A 17,150-nucleotide genomic window follows, 5' to 3' on the forward strand; every position below is an offset into this window, starting at 1 on the left:
CAGCACTTGCCCAGTTAATGCAACACTTGTCCAGTTAATGCTGTCCTTAACCGTTTTCAGTAATTTTGAGGAAGGTTACTGTTTTTAAGATTCCTCTGCTGCCTTTGCCCCGGAGGGTTTATAACAATGGTTGCCCTCAGGGTAGGGGTGGGGCAGTCATCTGAAGTAGCTGATCAAAGGTGGAAAACTGGGATCAAGCCACACATCCTGGTAGTTTGTAGGATTAGTTCTTTATGTCCCAAGGTGGCACCAGCTAGCTGAGCCAGGAGCTGGAGCTCCAGTCCCCACTGCTGCCTGCCAGGAGGCTGGGGGAAGGAGGATGGTAGCTGCTTCAGGGAGGGTGAAACCCACTGGTCTTTATGCAGTTTACCTGCCTCTTCCTCCAGCAACTCTCTGATGCTGCACAGTGATACCCTAGGCTCCGAACTTCAAAGTGGTAGATTTAGACAGTTGCCGCCAGTCCATTAGTTGTTTTGGTGGAAGGACTGATTTCTGCAGTTTCCTACTTTGCCATACTGCCTATTTTTTATTAGTAAAAAAAATGTGCTAATTATTTTTCATATACTTTTTGAGAAACTCTTGACTTTTTAAAAAAAAAGTATTCATCAATTTTTGGAAAAGTAATATGACTTCATGGCAAAAATAAGATTAGTTTTTGTTTTTCTTGTTCTTTGCACCCCCGCCACCACTCCCCAGAGGACAGCTGGAGGGAAGAAGATTGAAGAAAAGATTATTTCTTAGTATCCTTGATATAACCTGGAGTATCTCTTTCTTCTTTTCTATAAGAATAAGAACAAAATGATTTTTTTTAAATTCCTGGGTGTTTGGGAAAGAAGTGCTGACTAGTTCTTAAAATGTTAAAACATTAATAGGGAAGAAAAGTTTAATGCAAAAAGATGTTCTGATAAATTCGGCTGTATTACATGAATCCTTTGATACCTTGCTGGCAGGGAAGTCTAATTAGGTATAATATTAAGGGTGACTGCTGTTCTAAATAGGTATATCATTTTACTGGGATAATAGGTTCTTTCTGGATCCGGTTCAACCTTTTTTTTTTTTTCCCTCCAAAAGAAGAGTAAGATTGTAAGTTAACATGAAAAGTATTTTTTTTAAATATCTACCCCAAATTTCATTATAATGATATTGAATTCTTTTTCAAATGGCAGATAGTTTCAAAAATATAATACTTAAATGGTTCTATAGAAATGAGGTGCATCCTGTTTTTCAACTATCCAGATGAAAAATTCCTAAACTATCTAGTTTCATAGTAAAAAATATATAAATATATATTTATAAAAAATAAATATATATATAAAAGATAGATATATATCTTTATATATCTTTTATATATATATATATACAAAGAAAAAATAAATATATATAAAATATATATCTTTTTCATTGATCATAAATTTACCTTTAGGCAACATTTAAATTTCAAAGGAAAAGGTTTAGCCTAAACTTGAAGCTTATTTGTAAATAAATAAAACTGCAAAACAACCCCTCATATAATGTAAAATCAGTTTTAAGGCATTAGTTGTTTGCCCTGTTATCCTTTGTTGGCCTTTGTTTTCTAAATCTTTAATAGTATCTGTCATATGCCTTTAAAAAAGAATGTTTCCTTTTAAGGTATGAAGCTTGATATTCCAATGAATGATCTTCTGTTATTGAGCATGATGGAGAATCTTTAATTTTTCCCACCCTATATGCTGGTTTAGGATAAATTTAAAATGATTGCTTCTTTTATTTCCTTATAACTGCACAACATTACTGACATAAAATTTATTCAACATTGTGACTCCTTGGTATTTTTTTTAACTTTCTTTGTATGGAGAGGATACAAATAATTTCTAAAATATTAATCAAACTTTAAAAGTTGCTCAGAAAAACATATATAACCTCCATAATTCAATACACATATTTATTCAATATCTACTAGAGAGATTTTAAGCTAGCATATTAAAAGGAAATATTTCATCATGGATTAGATATGAAAATTCTATGACAATACATTTATTTAATTATTATAGAAACTTTTCATAAGGTATAATAGGGTTATTATTTTCTTGAAATTCTCAATACTTGGATCGTAGATCAATCCTTAACTATCTGGCAGGTATAATTGATTAATGACATTTATGTTAAACACATCTCTTTGATAAGCCATTCAAGTTGCTATAAAGATACTGATTAGAAAGTATATACAGAAATAATGTTATTGTAGTATGGACCAAGAAGTATGGAACTGGCATGTTATATGACAGTTGCAAATAGGTGAAAACATTTGTTCTTCATGCCAAGACAATGTGGTTGGGTAGCTTTAGACAGTGAGTAGTCAAAGGTTTGTTGCTAGGAGCTAGGATGAGGAGTTAGGAAAAACGGCAGAGGGTTTGCACTTTCCTGTAGTCAGGAGCCAAAGAACTTTAGAATCATTAACTCAGAGGAGGGAGAGTAATCAAGTCTCAGAGGTTTTATTTAATTATTTCAAATTGTAAGCATATATTGAGTGCAAAGTTTTGTAATGCTGATGATGCATACTGGATTGGAATTCTATATCATTGGAGTAGCTTATGTAATCTATATATGTTTCAGTTTCATTATTAATAAGAGTGGCACAAAACACCACCTTATGTGGCTGTTACATATGTAGAAAATTGTAAAGAATGCACCTGCCACATGATAGGATAGTCAACAAATTATAGTTACTATGGAATGGATAAAGAAATGGCTTAATTCTAAAATGTGCTTATGATTCATTTGGGATAAGAGTCATAACATAAGTAATATACATGAATGGGAAATGGGGATGTGAAGAATTGGGGCTCAGTGTAGAATTTTGTAACCTCTTGTGTTCTAAGATGGAAAATTGGAGCAAGTGATGATCTAGAATCTAAAAGGTGCTTTGAGATCAAGATATAAGTATTCAGAGCACAGGATGAATCTGATCCAAAGGCAGTAGGAGTAACTTCTGTGGCCTATTTTAGATTTTTTGGAGGAGACTTCCAGGCTGAAGATCAGGGCAAAAAGTACAGTTGATTCATAGAGCGCAGAATCCCTTTAAGCTGCAGAACCTGCTGTTTTTGTTGTTGATGTTTGGCTGTAACGTGGAAGGACAAGGGTGCTTAAAGAGAATAGCATCAAAAATAAGGAGAACAAATGCTAATAAGTAAATAATCTTAATAATATAATTTGAATTATTTCTTACTTTGTATGTACTATTTGTGAGTGGTGTTCTCTTTCTTGATTTTGAAGTTTTCTTAAATAAAATCCTAGCAGAATTTGTGGAACATAGTCCACTCGCTATTTGTTAATATTCTTCTCTGTTCCCTGTTCTGCTGCATCATCATAGGAAAAGCGCATATCAATAATTATTGTTTTTAAAAGTAAATTGAGAAATGTAATGTGGTTTAAGGTTTCCATAATTAGATGCTGCTGAAAGTAACATAAATGAAAAAAATAAAAAACAACTGTATTGGGTTACATAACATCAGTTTTCTAATTCTTTTTGAAAAATGATGGGAAAATATGTGAATAAAAATACATTCCATTTTTAACATTTAATGTTTAAAGTTCAAATATTTTCTTGAAAAATTCTAAAAATGAGTTTTTATATAACACTATTCTATATTCTAAAAAGAATATTATTTTATTTCAGCATTTTTGCAGCTTTGTTTCAAATCCTTATATTTCCTAAATGTGCATACTATTTGTCATGGCTCAAGAGGCTTTTGCAGCCAAAGGACTAAAGAAAGCACCGGACACATTCTGAGACATGAGCTTTTATTATAGGGCTTACCTACGGGATAGGAAGTCAGTCGTGTTGCCCTGAATTCAGGAGCTGCTCTGAATGGTGGCAGGTTCAGAGCTCAATGTGAAGATACTCTGCAAAAGCAGGGGGTTCCAGGGAGTGGTTCATAAGGTTAGAACAAATATATTATAATGGGCATGAGAGCATAAGCGTGGAAGCGAGGGTCTTGTGAACATAGTGAGGATCAATTGAATAGTATTTCAGGGAGTTTCAGGGAGGAGGTAGTTTCTGGAGGGAGGTAGCAATAGATTACATTCAATGCTGGAGGCCTGATCCTACAAGGAGAGTAGGTCAAACCTTAACTGATCTAGGTCCTGCAAGCTGCCATACACACAGTCTTCAAGGCCCTTGGGGAAGGCTCTGGGCCCAGGGCTCCCACACTGTTTTTCTTTTCTTACTTCATTACATATTTAGTTCAGATATAAACCCATATTTAATAAAAGCTCTCAGTCTATCACATTGATAATTATAAAGGGGATATTTAGATTCCCTTTTTAGCTTTAGGAATTCAAAACACCAAGTGAGACAAACTATCATGTTCTTTTCACTTATAATCTATGATACTTTAAATTTTGAGGTGATAAGGAGAAAACAAATTCAGAAGTTTGAGAATGGTTAAGCTGTGAATGCACAGAGGAATATCACCTACCTCAATTTGGGGGCCTGAAAGTCAAAAGGAGATAAATTTGTTTTAGTTTGCTTAATTCTGGGGGTTTGTGGTAGGTGTGGCGAGAGTGAGTGTGGGTAAGGGGAGAAAAGATCTCTAAGTTATAACTTCTCAAGGGCAGAGGCTAAAAAGTCTACTTTACGTCCATGGCCTCAGTACTAAGCTCAGGGATCAGCAAATAGGAAACTTTCAGTGGGGAAAAAAAAAATGACAAAAGGGTGTCATGCTTGACATTCTTTAAAGGGTTGTCAGGTTGCTGACCTCTTCTTTCTGACATGCCCCAGGGAAGATGTTAACAAATAACATTTGTCCTACCACCTCCTAATCCCCTCTAAAAGTAAGTCAGGCAGGAAATTTAAGTTGATTCACAATTCTACATAAACTATCTCCATCAGATAACCAAAGAGATTGCTTTTCTTTTTATCTTATCACAGATCTTCTGCCCCAGGATACATTTTTCAAGCTGTAGTGAGAGGAGGGAGAGTTCCTCTGGGAGTCAGGGCCATTTGAGACTCTGTTGGTGCATGGAGGAATAGAATGAGGGCATGGAAGCAAGGGGGAGAGAAGAACAAGAACGTAGAACAGAGAGAAAGTACTGAAAAGAAATTTTTCCTAATTTTTATTTTTACCCAGGTTCTTTTCAGGTGTTAGACCATAGGTTCCTGTCAAAAACATTTGTTATAAGTTGACGACACCTGAACTAATGCAAAGTATGACCTGGTTCTGTGTATCAGCAATAATCATTGGGTTATGTACAGAGGCCCAAATATCATCTGAGTATTTGCCATGGGCACATGACTCTTTGTGATCAAACGAGAATAAAAAGAATATGTAAGTTCTAAATATTTGACTTTTCTTTTGTATTTACATGCGTTGGTTTTGCTTTTGTCTTTGTTTTTGTTCTTTTAGCTCAGAACCAGGTTGATTCTGTTTTTTCGTGTTAATGTATCTAGTTTAACTATGGTAATGTAATGGTCTCAGTAGGGTAGTGGCTACCATGGCCCAAGTACATGATTCAGAGTCGATCACAATGCATTGAATCAGGATTCTGTAACATTTTTATAAGAGGATTGACAAGATGAGAACATTGCCACCTTATTCATTATGTATAGCCTATTAGTTCCCTTGTCAACTTTTCTTTGCTTTTAATCAAGTGAAAGAAAAAAGCTTCACAGATTTTAAGCAGGAGACATATGGAGCTTTATAACTCATCAGTAATAATGTGTGAATTATATTAAAAGGTGCATCCGTCCAAAGTTGCCTCTTTTAAATCTTGTGATCAATTCTTGAAATAGTATTCCAGCCCTTCACCGCTCACCTTCAAATGTCTGTTTTTCCCACTCATTGTCTAAGCTTCTGTATGACATTCTTTTCCTTGTAATGGACTTCAATCTTTATATTTAGGTTTTATTAAAAAAAAGGGGGCTTAGCATTTTTCCTCAATTTTGAGATATAACTATAAAATAAGTTATCAAGATTGATATTCAAAGTAACCAAACTCTACTTAAATATCTAAATGGATATTGCATCCTTCCAAGGAGTCATGCTGAATGGCAGTATGTTTATTCCAATGGTGGTGTTGCTGCACACAGGCTGTTGCTATAGTTCATTTAGAACCTATTTTCAGCTTCAATACTTTATAGTTAAACCTTAATTTTCATTATTTACCACAGGTGTAGCTTTCTCATTATCCGTTTTAAAAAATAAAGTGTATTAACACACAGCAGTGTATTTTATATTACTCACTCTGTATTTGTTAATGTATTGGGAAGCATAATAACAGTGGAAATGGGTGGGATTGAGACTGGATGAGATTTTATATTATTAAATTGGGTTAGAATGTGACCAGAACCAAGCTACCTGGGACCTTTATTCTCCTTTATATGACTTTAGGATTTGAGGCCTCAGGATATCTTTAGGGCCACCTTATACACCTCAGAGACACTATGGGCTTAATTAAAACAAACAATTTTTTTCAAAGTGTATCAAAGCACAGCAGAATTTTGGCCATATAACTTCTAAGTGAGTAATGAAATTCCTTTTCACGTGGTTCCCTGGAATAAGTGAGAAAAATGTTAAATATTGGAGGGGGAAAAGGTCATGTTAAAAAAAAGTGACTTAAGAAAATGAGTCAATTCCAAGTTCTTAGGTTGGAAGAAGCATTTAAAATATCAACACTTATTATATGAGGTAGAAGTTTCATTGTTTAATAAAAATACTTCTTTCAACCTTAAAAAGTTTTATACTTATTCGTATTTTTAGCACACCATTTCTAAGATATCAAGTATACTATTAAGTTTATATATATTATTTAGAACATGAGATTGAAAGATTATCTGTTTAATCATCAATTCTCTTTGAGGCCATACATGCCTTCCAGGGGTCTACTTCATGATGCCTGGAGGTGTTCTTTCAAATGCATTCCTGCCTCCCCCCACCTCCTCCTCCACAGCCTGATGAGCTTCCTCCTTCATTCTTACACTATGTTGAAAATTATACTGTGCATGTGCAGTATTTCTGATTGGAGTATGTTGTACAGGTAATCTTTCTAAAAGCTGAAAAATGTTGAGAACCACTGAATTAAAACATAGTATCTAAAAGTCACTGAATAATAAATAATAGATATATACCAGTCATTAATTAAAAACAGAGCTGTGGGTTTTCTAAAATAATAGACTTTTTGAATTAGAAAAAAATTAAACAAAAAATCTATCCACTTTTAAATTGTTTCTTTTGAACTTACAATAAAACTTATACATGTCAGCTTCTATCTTAAACACTGCTCAAATGCAGAACTAAATTTCTTTGCTATTTAAAATAGGCATAGGCAGGTTTCAAATGGTTCTGCACATAAACTTGCTGACATGCCTAATTTCAAATCAGGTCAGTTATACCTTTCATTTCTTTGAATTAAATTCAGAACTCTCTTACTTCACAGTATTAAAAAGATAAATCAAATGTTTCTTTGATGCGACTTTCATTCAGTTTACTCCCAATTTTCAAAGATGGGTGGCACAATGCCAAAACGTAGACTGAACATCTAATAACGTTTCTGATACGTTAAAGAGAATCTGGAGTAATTTTGTAGTACTCAATGCTGTACTAATGTGATTCCTTTCAAATAAAACTAAACCACCTCTGGTTTCTTAAAGGTCCTTTTTAAAAAATTGACTAGGAAAAAACAGCATATGTCTATTATAGAGCAGAAAATGCCGCTTAAATGGATCAACTTTTTTTTATCATGCATTCAAAATAGAAGTGGGTGTGTTTCCTTTCATAACGATGTTGCAATTTATTTTATGTAAGCAAAAATATTGACCAAGCATATCATAAAATCAATTCAAAACAGTCCCCAAAATACATCTACAAATTTTTTTTCTAGAAGTATTAAAAATGCCAGGACTACCTAAATCAGTATCCTCCAGTGTTTATCTTTACAATTAGCACCAAAATGCCCAGTAATATTATTTTAGTTTATATATTTCTGTACAAAGTGTTCATGCTCCTTTATTATCTCTTTTTAAAATAAGTAATCAAGTGTGCTGGTTTGAATCTATTATGCACCCCGTAAAAAGGCTATGTCTTTTAAATCCAGTCTTGTGGGGGCAGGCTTATTGCGAGTGGGACCTTTTGATTAGCTTATTTCCATTAAAGTGTGACTCTGCCCATTCAAGATGGGTCTTAATGAGTTTACTGGCATCCTCTATGAAAGGATAAAAGGCAAGAGATATTTTGAAGAGAGCTCAGGAATGCTTAGAGAGAAAACAGCCAGAGACACTTTGGAGACAGTCGTTGAAACCAGACAGGAGAGAAGCTAAGATATTGAAATCCAGAGTTTGTCCCAGAGAAGCTAAGAGAGTACCCCCAAACGCTTCTAGAGAAACAACCTGGGAGAAACAAGCAGGGGCACACAGGAGCCGAGAGAGAGAGAGAGAGAGAGAGAGAGAGAGAGAGAGAGAGAGAGAGGCTAAGCAGAAGCTAAACCCAGGAGAGGATCAGTAGACTCCAGCCAAGTGCCTTCCCAGGTGACAAAAGAACCCCAGATGCCATCTGCCTTTCTTCAGAGAAGTTATCATCCTGTCAATGCCTTAAATGGGACATTTTCATGGCTTTAGAACTGTGAATTTGTGAACTAATAAACCCTCCATTGTTAAAGCCAATCCGTTTCTGGTATTTTGCATTCTAGAAGCTTTAGCAAACTGGAACATCAAGTAAGCAATCACTAATGCTAGTTTATATCATAATAAATAAGGACAACAACAACCTATGTTGTCAAGAAATATGACCAGTGACCTTTCTTTTGAGAGTATCAAAAGCATCTCAAAAAGAAATTTACTATATATTTTTTTAAATGGCCCAAACATTCCAAATACATCAAGGAGGCAACCAACAGTTTAGTTGATATATGAATATGAAAAAAATATTTCAGTGGCTTCATCTTGTCTTAGTCTATTAGGTAATAATAGTATTTATAATGAGCTCAAATAGCAACAACAACATTAACATTGAAGACATAAAACAAATCAAGTTGTTCTACCATGCAATTTCTGAACATTCAGATACAGTAAATTCATTTATGTGAATACATGAACAGATGATTTTTATCTTCAAAATTTGGAAGGGTTAGCTAAGAGGGCAACATGTAAAAGTGTAGGGGTGAATTTCAGAATAATAAGGAGACTGTTTTTCAAAGTAAATTACTGCGGGATACTGATTACGTGCTTCAACCTGGCGGGCCTGGGCCGGGGGACCGGATCCACCCCTGGGGAGGGTAGTGGGTACGGGTGACAGCGCCCTCCACAGCCCCCCGGGCCTGAGAAGGTGAGGCCGGAGGCAGGCCCCAATTCCTCACCCAAAACCAACCGTTGGAGGAAGCTTGCCGGGTAAGACCGCCTCCCTCGTCTAACCACTCAACCCCTCCGTTACAATGCAATGTCCCCTACTGCCAGTGCGCATGCACCAATCATTGTGCAACACCCAACAACCAAAGACAACCTCCGCGCCCTCTCAGAACCAATCCAAGCCTTTAACCTCTACAGCTACCCCGCCCTCTAAACCGCCCGTTATAAGCTTGTACTCTCCCCTAATAAACTCTCTTGGTTTCTTCACCCTAAAAGAAACGTGTCCCGCCTGTTCCTTCTCGCCGCCCTCCACACCTTGCACGCCACCCCGCCGGGGACCTGGCCAAGTCCCCCGCCTCGCCCTCGCCTCCGGGAAAGAGCCCCCGCCGCCGGTACCCTCCGAGCAATCCTGAGAGCCTAGGATTTAGCAACCGGCCGCCACCCCCCCCCAGACGAATCAACTGCAACCGCAACTGGCGCCCAACGTGGGGCTCGAACCCACGACCCTGGGATTGAGAGTCTCATGCTCTACCGACTGAGCACGACCCTGGGATTAAAAGTCCTCTCCACGCAGTGGTCCAGTAAAACCACCCGCTCGCCCGGACGCCTCTCCAGCTCCCCTTCTCCTCGCCTGCAAAGTAAGGGCCGCCTCTCCCTCGCCGCCCCGCGGAGCCGCCTCTCCCTCGCCGCTCCACGTCTGGAGCCGCCTCTCCCACGCCGCTCCGCGCCCGGGCCGCTCTTCCTTTCCCGCATTAACCTAGCTTTTGCCCCCGACTACCTTTCGTCTTCTCTTCCTATGTCCCCCCACTCCTCCTAACACTCTTCCTCCAGTAGCTTTCCCTCTTCCCCTCCATTACTTTGCTGTAGTCCTCTGTGTCTTTGTTTCTTTGTTTGGCGCGGTGTGCCTCTTTGCGACCGCCCCCCCCCCCCCAAACTGCTCTCGCTACTAGAGGCTCCTGCCTTCTATTCTCGCCGTCTCCTTCGGCCTCGCGACCACGGTTTACCTCATTTTCTTTACTCAATAATCAACCCCCCTTTTTTTCTTTTCTCACTCCGCTATGGGTAATCGTCTATCTGCACGCCAAGCACCCCAAGTTCGCGCTCTGGCTGGTCTCCTAGACACACATCGCTGTAAGGTGTCTGTCCGGCAGCTGCAAGTATACTGGGACATCCTGCTGCCCTTTAACCCATGGCTCACCACTTGCCATCTTTGGGACCCTGTTACTTATGATTGCCTTATTGATCGGGTCACCAACGCCATGGAACATGAGAACAAGCGCTTCCCTCCCGGCTTGCTCCCCACCTTAATAACCGTCCGCTCCTGCCTTCAAGGCTCCCTCCCCCCTGATCGAGGCCCCATTAAATCCAAGGAGGCCCTATCAACCCAGTCAACAGATTCAGACAGCGATACTAATGTAGACCACGATTCGGACACAGAATCCTTAGTCGAGCAAATTAACAACGCGCTCGAAGTCGCCCCCCGAAAACAAAGCAATACTAAGCCTCTCCAAAATGGCGAACTTCCTCCTTCTTCTTCCACTGAGGGGAGGAAGTGCTCTAGTGATGACGTCAGCCCTAAGCCGGGCCGGAAACCGCATGAGCTTTACCCCGCCCTTTCACAGGGCGGAGCTAGTCCGCCATCTTATGCCTTAGACCCCGCCCTTTCACAGGGCAGAGCTAGTCCGCCATCTTGTGTCTTAGCCACGCCTACTGCGCCGCCATCTTGCGACGCTTGGGGCCTCCCACTTCCGCCTCCCCCTTCGGCGAGCTCCCCCTCGGAGCCACTGCCAGCAGCTGCCGCCGCCCCTCCCACCCTGCCGGCAAATAACCCCTGGCTGCCTTTTACACCTCAAGGCAACCCTTGGGGCAACGCTGCCCCTACCCCCACTCCTGTGCCAGGCCCTCTGCAAGCGCGTCCTCCTTTCTTTTGTGCTTTTCGCTGCTTTCCCCTTAACCTTACCCCCACACCTCAGAAACCGTACGACTGGTATCCCATTGATTCGGATACTATCAAGCAGCTTCGCAGGGCCGTCAAGGAAGATGGGTTAGGTAGCCCATACGCTTCCCAATTACTGCAGGATATCGCCATGGACTTTTGCCTCCCCCAAGACTGGGCCTCGCTTGCCCATACCATCCTTAACCCCGGCCAGTTTGTTGATTGGCGTGCCCACTTCCAGGCAGAAGCAGCTAGGCAAAGCGAGCAAGACGCAGCCACTGGAGTCTATCATCACCCCGAAGCTTACTTGGGCACGGGAGCGTTTATAAATGCATCTGCTTATATTAATGCACCTGCCACCTTTTGGCCTATCCTTTGGGGAATCGCCTTACGAGCGTTTGCCAACTGCTCTGCCTGTCGGCCTAATAAATTCACCAAGCTCTTCCAGGAGCCGAGTAAGCCTTTCGCCACCTTTGTCTCCAGAGTCGAAGAAACCTGCGCTCGAAAGTCCAGTACCAGCGACTCGCCACCTCTGACGCTCCCTACTCCGAGATGACAACCAACCCTCCGCGACCTCACCTCCACCGGTCAACCCGCCGACCGCGAGGCCCTTCTCGATCGCCTGAACATCGCACCAACCTCGAGCTCCAGCTTCTCTGAACCTCCAACTTTAAACCCCCCACCCTCGTCCATCCCGCAAGCAGCAAGGCCCCTGTCGAGCGCCCGGGCGCCACACCAACGCCGAGCTCCGGCCTCGCTGAGCCACCGTCAACCCCTTTTCCCCTCCCCGGCCTCCCCCTTCCCTCATCCCTTAGCAGGCCTCTCCGGTAAGCTTCTTCCTTTAATTAGAAAAGAAGGGGGAATTGCGGGATACTGATTACGTGCTTCAACCTGGCGGGCCTGGGCCGGGGGACCGGATCCACCCCTGGGGAGGGTAGTGGGTATGGGTGACAGCGCCCTCCACAGCCCCCCGGGCCTGAGAAGGTGAGGCCGGAGGCAGGCCCCAATTCCTCACCCAAAACCAACCGTTGGAGGAAGCTTGCCGGGTAAGACCGCCTCCCTCGTCTAACCACTCAACCCCTCCGTTACAATGCAACGTCCCCTACTGCCAGTGCGCATGCACCAATCATTGTGCAACACCCAACAACCAAAGACAACCTCCGCGCCCTCTCAGAACCAATCCACAACCTCTACAGCTACCCCGCCCTCTAAACCGCCCGTTATAAGCTTGTACTCTCCCCTAATAAACTCTCTTGGTTTCTTCACCCTAAAAGAAACGTGTCCCGCCTGTTCCTTCTCGCCGCCCTCCACACCTTGCACGCCACCCCGCCGGGGACCTGGCCAAGTCCCCCGCCTCGCCCTCGCCTCCAGGAAAGAGCCCCCGCCGCCGGTACCCTCCGAGCAATCCTGAGAGCCTAGGATTTAGCAACCGGCCGCCACCCCCCCCCCAGACGAATCAACTGCGACCGCAAATTACCACCCATCTGATTAAAAGGGAGATAAATTTATATTCATAAGTTTTTAAAATATAATTCTGAAAACTCTAGCAGGTTTTTGACAAGTGTTTTCCTTTTGTTATCAATTAATGTTGGTGTTTTGCAGTGGAAAGAAGCTCAATCTTCCTTCAGGACATTTTTACCAAAAAAAAAAAAAAAAACACAAGAAGAGAATGAAAGTGTACATTTAATTTTCTCTTTATAATATTCTTAGAGTAGGCCAAAAATATGAGGGGGGAAGATATTTGGTATCCCTGATTACAGTATTTTTCATATAGATATCTAGATTTCTTCAAATGGGTGTGTATAACATGAGCCTTTGATATATGAACACCAAAGAAAAGCAAGTGTTGTGATTGCAGAGTTCTGATGGTATAGCAGACACATTTTTTAGGGGAGGAATTAGTTATTTAAAGGTCATCTGAAAGTAAATTGTAATTATTTCAGTAAAAGTTCTAAAAACCTTTAAGTCCCAATTTAGAGTCCTACTTTTTCTGATCAATTTAAGTCAATTTTAATATATAGATTTTTACCATATTTCTAAATTTTATAAAACCCTAAAGATGTAAGTTTTACACACAGAAAGAAATATGTAAAATAATACGTACTATAAGATTATTCATCAGTTAGTGATTTGATGAAATCCTTTAAGCTAAAAGAAAAATGCCGCTTGCATTTTTTTACTCTCCATTAAAAAAAAAATCCAGTTATCATCTAGATCTCTTTTCAGCCGGCATCTTGCCTCTGCACATGATACTGCCTTTTTTGCCAGTTCTACCTTAGAGAGATGCGTGACCATGGCTCCATCCAGTTTTCCATAGGTCCTCTCTCCTGGAGAGTTCTCCCTTAGGTAGAGCTTCACTGAGTTCACTGACACAGGAATCCAGTTAGGACTCTACATTGGGACTTGAAGCTGCCAGGGCAGATACTCACAAGACCATGTTTCTTATCTCTGGAATTTCCTGCCCTTCCCCCATGAAGGGCTGTTCCTCTGGGCTGGCTGAGAAGTTGTGCCCTGGACCAGAGGGTGACAGGGCCCGCTTTGATGATGAGCAGCTAAAGCTACTGGGTGCAGACTCGTGCTATTCACTGAGCTGCACAGCTGTGGCAACTGGATCTGGGCAGGGTGTCAAAAAGGGGGGTGGGGATTGGGGAGTGGAAAGGGCTTCAGTTTAGGTAAAAGAGAAGATAGATTGAGTATAAATGAACGCTTTAGGCTATCTGAATTTATTTATCCCGACTTGCCACAAGATTTAAGATCCATCCTTTATTTTATCAAAATTTCATAGTTGTAAAGTGATCGTCTTTTCCATAGGCTCATATGACAAAGGAAAAACAAACAAATATGTTTCCACACCACAAAGGACATATTTTCATATATGAATAGCTAGGTGGATCTTTGGCACCAATGTTATTCTAACTGTATGTTCTCTCTTTGTTATTACACCTTCAATTCAGCATAAAATATGTTGTTGGTGATTTATGTTCTGTGCTACTGTGTGCTCTGCTTGACTGCAGGTTGTGTGGGATAGCAGTGCATTGATTTAGTGAATTATTTCACCCTTTTTGTGAATAAAAGTTTGCATATTTAATGAATAAACTGTTCAAATCATGAAAGAATTCAGGCAAGTTCTCCAGCCATTTTCAGAATGATGTGAAAGAGAGTCTATACCACGTGGCTATTGACAGCTAAGCAAGACTTAACAAGTACATACAGAGTTAACTGTATAAATGAATATGCTAAAAAAGTTTAATTTATCTCTGAAGAAACATATTTATTGTGTTCACTGTTTGATTAGATGACTTCAGTATTCAATTAATCAGTTACCTTTCAATATCATTCCTGAGAACTGCTTAGTTAATCTGTTGCTCTGCAACCCTGTTCATTCTAGCAATCCCTTGTCCCTCTTCAAATGACAAAACCCAGGAACTACACCTCATAAACACTATGCCAATGTCAGGTGAAGGTTGATAAGTGGCTGATGTTTTTTCTATATTAGGTTAATTGAACCAATCAGCCTTATAGGATTTGCATTTATCAGAAAACTTTAATGAGTTGAAACTAATGAGAAATAGAGGAAAAAATTTCACCAAGAAAATGGTGGCAATGTTGTGTACCTTAAAAGCTTAAAATGGATCATTTTCTTTTCTTTTCCCAAATGAAGAGTTTAAAGTGTACTGCCATATTGAATCCAAACTAGTCTGTTTTGATACGTTACCACATCTCTCATTGCCAAATGAAGCTTGATAGGCCCCTGTGTCTTAGAAGCAGAAAGTGTTCGATATGTTTACTGCCTTCTAGGCACTGCTTATTGTTTCCCAAATGCTATAAGCAATAGTTCCATGCATATTTACACCAGATTTACCAGTTTGGATGTGCTCTGTACATAACACAGGACAGTCACCCCAAGTAATGGCTAAGATACCTCACCAATATACTTGGGTCACTGGAACTTTTCCTTCTTATCTGTTTTCCACACTTGGAATATCTCTATTTTACTTCTTTCCTTCCTTTCCCTCTGCTATTGCCCAATACTCATATTATCCCTCAATGTTACTCACTGTTTGGGCTGCAAAACTAGAGGCACTTTGGCAGAAGTCGTGACCCAGATTTTATACCACCTTCTTTAAGCCAGTTTTCTTATCCAACACCTCCTCACATAGGCATACTTAGAGTTCCAAGAAGGATTTAAAACACTTTGAAATTGTGATCCCACATGACTTCTAAAATGAAATACTTAGGAAAGCATAGGGTAGTGGTTCTACCCTTTCATAAGTCCCTTTGAGAATAAGAACAACAACAATAATAGTGATAGCAGTAACAGTATTATTATAACTACTAGAATTTATAAAATTATGCAATTAATAGTATTTAGTTGCAATGGTTGTAAAAGCAGTTTTAATATGCTTGAATACTTTTAACTTGCCAGGTACAATGTTAGGTTCTACATGTTTACTATTTCATTTAATCTTATTTTCAGATCATCCCTCGGTGCTAATATTTTACCATTATACAGATGAGGAAGATGAGGCACTGGGAGATTAAACAACTTGCTCAAGAACATATACTTGGGAAAGGAGGAGTCAGGACTGGAACACGGGCAGTCTGACTCCAGGATCCACTTTCTAAATCTCTGCAATACTCAGACTCCCACTGATATTTTGAACCTTTTACCCAGAAGAATAATACACCTATGTAAAAATTTGTCAGCATTTCTAGATGTCAATAACCCTCTTACATTCTTTAAGAAATCCTAGGGTAAGAATCCTGAGTCTAAGATGTTTCCCCTAATACATTTTTCAGTTCTTTGATTACCAAACTCTCATAAGTATGTCTTTCCCTAAGTAGTTGGAATGAGGAGAAAAAAAAGTAGGGAAAGGGTAGCAGAGGAGACTTTCATTGCATGTTTACTCTCCTCTGGTAAAGTTGCAGCAAATATCTTTAAAATAGTAGTTCTAAAATATTAGTATATCATTTATTTTCCCCAAAAAATGTCAGAAACAACACCAATATAGGATAGTCAGCATTTTTAGAAAGGATTTTAAAATGCTATCTACTGTCACCATACTTTTCTATAGAAAGGAGCATTTGAAATTTTAACACCAAAAAATGAGTTGATTCACATAATCTCTAAATAAAAGAGATAAAAGAAATTTCTTAAACCTTAATATAGCTTCATGAAGATCTCACCATGCGGTCTCCAATAATATTCTTGAAATTGAAAAAATGGGGCACTGTTCAAGGAATGGCAGCTGGGAAGGGAACCATTGTCTTCCTCTGTGCATGTGACCTTAGAAATAGGCTAAGGAAGACACTTTAGAAGGGGATTCTGATCGCACTGGAGTAGGGAGGAAAGAAGCAATCAATCTATAGCAATAGCTGATGTTCCATGAAAGAGGATCACGGAACCCAGTTTGTAGGAGTAGAGGAAGGCAAGATGGTCTGATCTGGAAACAGACCCAGCAATAAGAGAATGTTCAAGGTGTTAAAACACCATAACCAAAAGGCCTGGGAGAGCCTGCCTTTCCATACCCTACCAAACTCCAGTCCCTATTTTCCAGGAGCTCTTTAACCATTGCTTTGCCCATTTCCTGCTAGATCTTGTTCCAGGCCACAGTGTCTTGGAATTAAATCTCTCAAATGGGCAGAGATATATCACTGGCACCTCAAATTAGAACTGAGTCTGAGTAGAAAGATGGTCATAATAGAATTTATGTACTCTGTTTTCCCCAAGTATAATGCCATGTTTCTGTTAGTTTTGTGGAACATGAAGGCTTTTGAGGGCTAGCCTGAGACCCTAGCTGCCTCTACTGGGACATACCTGATTATAATTTTGAAGATAACCTTTTTAGGCATTTAGTTATTCACTGTCTCATTCATACTCATTTAAGATACATTAAC

General features: G+C 40.0%; 1 protein-coding gene and 1 long non-coding RNA gene across 7 annotated transcripts in view; one reads left to right on the plus strand and one right to left on the minus strand.

Annotated features, from left to right (window-relative positions):
• Positions 1-17,150, plus strand: part of ALCAM (activated leukocyte cell adhesion molecule) — a 217,341-nt gene that overhangs the window by 71,010 nt on the left and 129,181 nt on the right. The window lies entirely within an intron of this gene.
• LOC119532654 overlaps positions 1-17,150 on the minus strand; it is a 69,768-nt gene that overhangs the window by 44,124 nt on the left and 8,494 nt on the right. For 2 of the 5 annotated variants that reach the window (XR_005216570.1, XR_005216567.1), the window contains exon 1: positions 13,682-13,803. The exons of 2 other annotated variants lie outside the window; for them this stretch is intronic. This is a non-coding gene — a long non-coding RNA (uncharacterized LOC119532654). Of the gene's footprint in view, positions 1-13,526; positions 13,636-13,681; positions 13,804-17,150 lie in introns of those variants that run through there. One more of the 5 variants, XR_005216571.1, reaches the window with a different exon arrangement.

Source organism: Choloepus didactylus, chromosome 1 (assembly GCF_015220235.1).
Source record: "Choloepus didactylus isolate mChoDid1 chromosome 1, mChoDid1.pri, whole genome shotgun sequence".
Lineage (NCBI taxonomy): Eukaryota > Metazoa > Chordata > Mammalia > Pilosa > Megalonychidae > Choloepus > Choloepus didactylus.